The 7,221-nt window shown below is 35.0% G+C and overlaps 1 pseudogene; it reads right to left on the bottom strand.

Annotated features, from left to right (window-relative positions):
- Positions 1–3,159: 3,159 nt before the first annotated feature.
- Positions 3,160–4,103, bottom strand: LOC111187342 (large ribosomal subunit protein uL6 pseudogene; annotated as a pseudogene).
- Positions 4,104–7,221: the final 3,118 nt, after the last annotated feature.

Below are 7,221 nucleotides of genomic sequence, written 5' to 3'. Positions count from 1 at the left end.
TTATTGGGTTGAAGACCCCCAAATGTGCATCTCCACCTCAGATATTACTCAAGAACTCAACATTCATATCTAATAGACATTTCAAATTTAAAATACCTATTACCCAGCTCCTGATACTTTTTTCTCCAATTTGATCTTTCCACAGACACATATTTTAGGTGTTGGGCCATCCTTTCAATTGTTCAGAATTTAGCTCTACTGTCTCTCTCACACCCACATCTAAACTGCAGCATAGTCTGTGGCTCTACCTTTGACCATTTTCAACACCTCCACTGCCACCATTCTGGCCCACACTGTCATCATCGCTTGTTTGGATTATTGCAACAGACCCCAGGCTTCTCTTGCTCCATGCAATCTCTTCTCGGCACAGGTCCTACTGAAAGGAAGTCATATGTCACTACTCTGCCCAAAACCTTCCAGTGGCTTCACCTGTCACTCAGAACCAATAACCAAATGTCTCTGTTACCTCCAGGGTCATGCTACTAGCCCTAAAGTTCTGTGTCCTCATTGTCTCAAGCCTCCATCACCCACTCCTCCAGCCACACTTGGCTCCTCCCTGACCCTTGAATATACTCAGTGCACCACTGTCCTTTGCCTCAGTGATCTTCCCCAGATTTCTGCAGGATTCACTCCCTCACTTTCTTCAAGTCCTGACTCCAGGGTCATTTTCCCTGGACATCCCTTTTTTTTTTACACCTTCTTTGGAGTATAATTGCTTTACAATGTTGTGTTAGTTTCTGCTGCACAACAAAGTGAATCAGCTATATGTATACATATATACCCATATCCCCTCCCTCTTGAGCCTCCCTCCCACCCTCCCTATCCCACCCCTCTAGGTCATCACAAAGCATCGAGCTGATCTCCCTGTGCTATGCAACAGCTTCCCACTAGCCATCCACTTTACATTTGGTGGTGTATATATGTCGATGCTACTCTCTCACTTCATCCCAGATTCCCCTTCCCCCCCGTGTCCTCAAGTCTGTTCTCTATGTCTGCATCTTTATTCCTGCTCTGTCACTAGGTTCATCGGTACCATTTTTTTAGATGCCATATATATGTCTTAGCATATGGTATTTGTTTTTGTCTTTCTGAATTACTTCATTCTGTGTGACAAACTCTATGTTCATCCACCTCATTACAAATAACTCAATTTCATTCCTTTTTATGGATGAGTAATATTCCATTGTATATATGTGCCACATCTTCTTTATCCGTTCATCTGTTGATGGACATTTAGGTTGCTTCCATGTCTTGGCTATTGTAAATAGTGCTGTAATGAATGTTGTGGTACATGTATCTTTTTGAATTATGGTTTTCTCAGGGTATATGCCCAGTAGTTTCCCTGGACATCTTATCTGAAATTTCAAACTGCTCCACCATCAATACTTCCTCTCTACCTGCTTTGTCTTATTTTTCTCCTTCGCCTTATCACTAGCTAATGTACTATATAAACAACTTGGTTTTCTTTTTCTTTTTAAAAAATGTCTTCCCACAAGAATGCAAGCTCCATGAAGCAGCATAGTTTTCTATTTTACAAATGAAAAAGCTGAAATGTAGGGAAGTAAAAGGATTTGAACAGTATTCCAGGGCTAGTGAGTGAAGTCTCCTGGGTCCAAATGATGAACTTGCTTGAATCTCCTCCAAAAGAGGAGATTCTTTAGGTAAGAGGTGGAAAACTGAATAGAACTTGTAGACCTGGAAACATGGGAAATAAGAGGCAGTTTTTAGGGGTGTTACAAAAATGCTACTTCATAACAGTAATTTATACACTTTTGGGGTGAAAGTAGGACTGTTTGTTTTAATTACATGCCTGAACCTCCCCCTCTTTGTATTAAAGTGTATCCTTCTTCCATAGGCCTGTGACCCAGATGAACATGGAGTGAGAATTAAGCAAAAGAGTGGAGAGCGGAGAGTTACAGAGCACTTGGGCTCTGCAGGCACACCATCTTCACATGCATTATCTAATTTCCTCTTCACTTACTTCCTATAGGAAATTACTGTTTAGGGATGAAGGATCAAAGGGCCTAAATCGCTTGTCCAGGATCACCTGATTAGGAAGCTGTAATATCAGTGCTTGAACTCCAAATTTGTCAGTCCCAATACTTGTACTCCTAACTACAGGTATTGGGGCTGACTCCTAACTACTCCTACCTAAAAAGTTTAGGTTTCTGTAGAACAGTGCAGGGAATCCCAGTTTCCAGAGTCATTTTATTACGGTCACATTGCAATAATTCCATATTGACTGAGTGTGTACTGGAAAATTTCTTTGCTTACTTTAGAAAATCCATTATGTTTCTTTTTAACCATGGGGCTCTTCGATGTTAATTTCTTCTGAGCACTTGAGAAGTATTTTAATTTATGCTGGCACTTGAATTAGTATGGTGTCATTTCAAAAGATGATGATAATTCAAAATTTTGAAGCATGGAAATTATCTGGTCAAAACAAAACCAGAAACTAACACAGGTAACATTGCAGTAGGTAGTATCTTTCCCTTGAGAAAGTTGCAAGAGATAACAAGTGTTAGTAAGGATGTGGAGAAAGGGGAACACTTTTGCACTATTCGTGGGAATGTAAATTGGTTGCAGCCACAATGGAAAACAGCATAGGAGTTACTAAAAAAATTAAAAGCAGAACTACCATATCATCCAACAATATCACTTCTGTGTATATACCCAAAGGAAATGAAAACAGGATCTTGAAGAAATATGTATACTCCCATATTCATTACAGCATTATTCACAATAGCCAAGATATGGAAACAACTGAAGTGCCCATCAAGGAATGAATGAATAAAGAATATATATGGGTGTTATTCAGCCATGAGAAAGGAAGATATACTGCCCTTTGCAACAAAATGGATAGACCTCGAGGGCATTATGCTAAGTGAGATAAGTCAGTGAAGGACAAATACTATATAATCTCACTTATATGTGGAATCTAAAAAATCAGACTCATAGAAATAGAGAGTAGAGTGGTGATTACAAGAGGCTGTGGGTAGGGGAAATGGGGAGAGGTTGGTCAAAGAATACCAACTTCCAGTTATAAAATGAATAACCTCTGGGGATCTAATGTATAGCATGGTGATTACAGTTAATAATGCTGTATTCCTATATACTTGAAAGAAGTTGCTAGGTGAGTAGATCTTAAATGTTCCCACCACAAAAATGAAATGGTAATTATGTGACATGATACAGGTGTTAGCTAATTCTGAGGTGGTGATCATTTTCCTATATAAAAGTGTATCAAATCAACATGTTACACACCTTAAACTCACACAATTATATATGTCGATTACATATCAATAAAGCTAGAAAATAGAAGGAATATGTATCAGGTCTTTCTTTGATTAATAAAATAATTTTATTGTGTTTAAAAAAATATCACAAACAGTTCTTAGGTAAATCCAGCATCTTGTTCGTATAGTTGAACAACTCCTGTATCTTATCCATCAGCATGCTTTCTTACAGAAATAGGTACCATTCCAAAATTTCTGATATTCTTTATTTTTAACTTTCATGGTTTGATAAATCAATGCAGCTGAATTTGATACACATTCAATATCATTTCTTTAGAAAATTAGTTCATTTTTCTGGGCTTGAAACATCAAGCAAGCAACACCTGACTTCATTCAAACCCTGCAGATATATTTTCACCCAAGAAATTGTGGATGTCAACGAGACATCTTCTCTCCTAATAACAACATTGTTTGGAAAGTGAGTGCAGGCAGACCTCATCCTGTAATGGAGGCCCCATCACAACAGATAGTGCAAACAGTAGCCATTTCCTTTCCTTTTCCCTACCATTCATCAACCCAGAGCTGCTTGTTTTTCTTCCCAAGGAAGCTGAGCTTCGCATTGATGTGATTGGAGTTCCTCTGCAGGATTCCTCTGGGATTCTTCATAAAATCTGGGTTTTCCTTCAGAGCAATGTTGACATTTTGTGAGATACCAACTCTCTGGTTGCTGAGAGCGGTCGTCATTCTTGCAGCAGCTGCTGCAAAGAGAGGACCATGGTTTTTATTTCCACACCTTCCTTAGTTACTTTTTCTGAGCTCTACCTATGGCATGTGCTCCAGGCATGTTGAAGTTTTACATTGGACATGTTGTCTCTGTTCTTTTTAGACCTTTTACTCATTTATGTGTTTACTCATCTACAATAAACTATTTCTGGTGTGTGTGTGTGTGTGTGTGTGTGTGTGTGTGTGTGTTTAAGCAGACATGGATATCTCCTTTCCTTGTTGCCAAAATATCTGGTTATCTGTAGTTGGATTTGCATTCCTATTTTTTAATATAGGCTGAGATGGCTATCAAGAGGCACAATGTGTGTGTCTGGGGGCAGCAAACAGAGTGTTTAGAAAGAAACCTGGTTTCTTTCTTTCTTTTAAATTATTGAGACTTGTTTAACGATCTAGGATATGCTCTATGTTTTCTTTCCTACAAGAAAACCACTCTCTACTTGCCTTTTGAGAGGCAAAACATGTTTATATCCTGACTTGTTTAAGTTTCCAGGACTCTTTCTATGTGCAGCCAACAAATTGAAATAAGTATGTAAACACATATACTTTTAAAGATAGCATCACAGTATAAGCATTGTTATAAAACTTGCTTTTTTTCATTTGACAATATATGTATTGAAAACCAATGGAATTATTTATCAATAAAAGAGTATCATATCTGCTTAAAAGTAATTCTGGGTGGGAGGAGGAGGGAATTAAGTGGGTGAGGGCAGAGATGTAACAAGAATGGCCATGAGCTGACAGCAGTTGAAGCTTGGCAATGTGTAAAAGACTTCCCACATTTTGGACTTTTAGCAAGATCACCATGTACATCCTCATGTAAGTATCTTTGTGTATATGTATAATTATTTCTTTTTTATATTTTGAAAATATTTTATTGTGAAATAAAACATATACAGAAAATGTACAAAACAGAAATATTTAATTCAACAATTTATCATAAAGAACACATCTGTCAAGACATAGTGGTAACTTATTTTCTTGCTCTTTTGTTCAACTATGGCTTCAGCAATCAATATTGATCTTTGGTAAGAAATAAGCTTTGATTTAATTTTTCTATTTTATTCATTTTCTACTTCACTTATTTCTGCTTTTATATTTATTGCTGTCTTTTTGCTTCCTTTGCACTTACTTTGTTTTGTTTTGCTTTATTCTGTTTTAGCTAGCTCCTTAAGGTAAAATCTTGGGACACAAATTTAGACCCTCTTTCTTACCTAATAGAAGCATTTAAAGTTATACAATTTCCTCGAAGGACTGCTTTAACTTTACCCCACAATTTTTGATATATTATATTTTCATTATCATTCAGTTTAAAATATTTTCTAATTTTCCTTGTGGTTTCTTTTTTGACCTGTGAATTATACAGAAATATGTTGTTAATTTCCAAATGCTTGGGAGATTTTTCAGAAAGCTTTTAGTCATTAATTTATAATTTAATTTAATGTGATCAGTATGATTCAATACTTTTAAATTATTGAGACTTGTTTAATGATCTAGGATATGCTCTATTTTTGTGCAACTTCTTCTTTAATTTTATCCATTATGACATTTTATGTCTTTTTCTTGGAGTGTTTATTCTATTAAAATTCCATCAATTATTTATGTAATGGATTTAGATCTGCCATTTTACTTTTTGTCCCCTCTTTTGCTTGTTGTTGTTGTTGTTTTGCTTCTTTCTCCTCCCTTTTCTGCCTTCTTTTGGATTAAATATATTTTAATTCCAGTTTTGTATATGTTGGTTTTTCAGCATAACTTCTCTGAATTTTTAATGACCCATGGAATATTAAAATATTCTTAATTTCTCACTGTCCTCATAAATTTAATATTGTATGATTTCACATAAGATGAAGAATCCCTGTAACTGCATATGTCCATTTGTGAACCCCCATTGTTTATGCTGCAGTCATTGTACGTACTACATTTATAGATATCACATAACTCACAAAAAATAATATAATGTTGCTTTTCAGTGGTGATATGCACTTCAAAAAATTAAGAAATAAACAATAGTCTTTTGTATTTATTCATATAGATACTTTTTCTTTCTTCCTGAAGATCTGAGTTCTAAGTTAGAATCATTTCTCTTACTGAAGAATTTCCTTTAGCATTTCTTGTAGTGCAGAATTTATTGATGCAATTATCTCTATTTTTTTTAATCTGAAAATAACTTCACTTCATTTATGGAATATACTTTTGTTGAATATAAGAATCTGGGTTCACAGGAGGTTTTTTTTCCTTTCAATTCTTTAAAGATTGTTTTTCTTCTTCCAACTCTTGAAAAAGTCCCACTATCTTCTGGCTTCTGTTATTCCTATTGTGAAGTCACTGTTAATTTAGATCATTGTTCTCCTATATGTTTTATGTCATTTCTGTCTGGTGGCTTTTTAAATTTTGTTTTCAAGTTTGGTTTTCAATAGTTTGACTATAATGTGCCTAGGTTTGATGTTTTTTGTAATCTTACTGTTTGAGATTTTTCTGAGATCCTTAAATATGTAAATTTATGTTTTCTACTAAAATTTGGAAAATTTTGGCCATGCAAAATTTTTTCAAACTTATTCTTCCCTCTACTGTGGAACTTCAATTACATATATACTAAATGTTTTGTTATTGTCTCCCAGGTTCCAAGGGCTTGTTTATTTTATTTTATTTTTCTGTATATTCTTCAGATGGAATAATTTCTACCGACCTGCCTTCCTTCTCCATCTTCATCTGCATTCTTCTGTTCAGTAAATTTTAATTTAAAAAATTTTGATACTATATTTTTCAGTTACACAATTTTCATTTGATTCTTTTATCAGATTTTCTATTTCTCTGATATTTTCCTAACTTTTCACTCATTGTGAGTATGTTTTCCTTCGTGCTCTTGAACTTAGTTATTATAGCTGCTTTAAAATCCTTGTTTGATAATTTCAACATCTGAATCATTTTGTCACTTGTCACCATTAATTGTTTCTTTTGATTTGAGAACTGGGCACATTTTTCTGTTTCTTTGATTGTTATGGATTATAACCTGGACTTTGTGAATGATATCATGTTAGAGACACTCAATTCTTTTATATTCCTCCAAAGAATATTTTTTGTTTGTTTGTTTGAGTCTGAAATTAACCTTATGAGATGCAAACTACAAAACTCTATTTTCCCTTAGTGAGTGAGAATTTAAATTACAGTCAAGTCCTTTTATTCTTAGTGGGGCTGCTTGGAATAT

Source organism: Delphinapterus leucas, chromosome 2 (assembly GCF_059928025.1).
Source record: "Delphinapterus leucas isolate spDelLeu-1000000601 "Yukka" chromosome 2, BTC_Dleu_Yukka2, whole genome shotgun sequence".
Lineage (NCBI taxonomy): Eukaryota > Metazoa > Chordata > Mammalia > Artiodactyla > Monodontidae > Delphinapterus > Delphinapterus leucas.
This window is presented reverse-complemented; position numbering and strand designations above follow the sequence as displayed.